Genomic DNA, 1031 nt, shown 5'->3' on the forward strand with positions numbered 1-1031 from the left:
GGCGGCGGCAGGCAAAAAGAAACCCGAGGTCCCACCGAGATTTGAACTCGGATCGCTGGATTCAAAGTCCAGAGTGCTAACCATTACACCATGGGACCGCTGGGTGTACCGGGAGGCGCCGCGCGCCCTCCCTATCCCTCCGCCCGCGGGAAATAGTCCCGGGCTCCTCCTGCCCGGGAATTCCGGGAATTCCGGGAATTCCGGGAATCCCGAAACATTCCCGGCCCTCAAAACCTCCTGGAATCCCGGTACCGCCGCCCTTCCACCCGCTGGGCCAGCCTCCAGCGCCGCCGCTCTGATTTCCACCTTTATTTTTGTATTTTTTACTCATTTTTGGATTTTAAACTTATTTCTGTCTTTATTCCTCTGGCGTTTTCCCCTTATTTCTCCCCCTTTCTTTCTCCGTTTTCCTCTATTTCCCACTTTATTTATTTTCCACTTATTCGCATGTTTTTCCTCTATTCCCCCTTTCTTTCTCTGTTCCCCTTTTATTTCTCCTTTTCCCCACTCTATTTCCCTTATTTCCCTATTTTATTTCCCTATTTTCCTTCTATTTTCCTTTATTTCCCCTTCCCCCTCTCAATTTCTCTTTATTTATTTAATTTGGTTTCTCCTTTAACGTTTCCCCATTTATTTTTCCTCTGCTCTCTGTTTCCCTTTAATTTCTCTATTTCCCTTCCATTTTCCTCTCGTTATTAATTTTTCTCCTCTAGTTCTTATTTATTTTCCTATTTATCCTCCATTCCCCCTTTTCTTTTTGCTTCCCCCTCATTTTTTCCCTTCTATTTCCCACTTTTCAGAGTTTTATCCTCTATTTCCCTTCCATTTCCCCCTCTATTCCCCGATTTTCCCCGTTTATTTCCCCTTTTCCCTTTATCACCTCTTATTCCTCTTTCCCCTCTATTTTTTCTTTATTTCCCCCTCAATTCCTTTTTTGCAATTTCTCCTTTTATTTTTTCCCTCCCATTTCTTCCTCTCTTCCCTTTGTCTTCCTCCCCATTTCCCCTTTAATTTTCCCGTTTTTCCCGTTT

General features: G+C 44.2%; 1 non-coding gene across 1 annotated transcript; it reads right to left on the bottom strand.

Annotated features, from left to right (window-relative positions):
- Positions 1-26: 26 nt before the first annotated feature.
- On the bottom strand, positions 27-98 carry TRNAQ-UUG. Its single transcript has one exon. It is a non-coding gene; the product is annotated as a tRNA-Gln (tRNA).
- Between the last annotated feature and the right edge of the window lie 933 nt (positions 99-1031).

This window comes from Geospiza fortis, unplaced genomic scaffold, assembly GCF_000277835.1.
Source record: "Geospiza fortis unplaced genomic scaffold, GeoFor_1.0 scaffold612, whole genome shotgun sequence".
Lineage (NCBI taxonomy): Eukaryota > Metazoa > Chordata > Aves > Passeriformes > Thraupidae > Geospiza > Geospiza fortis.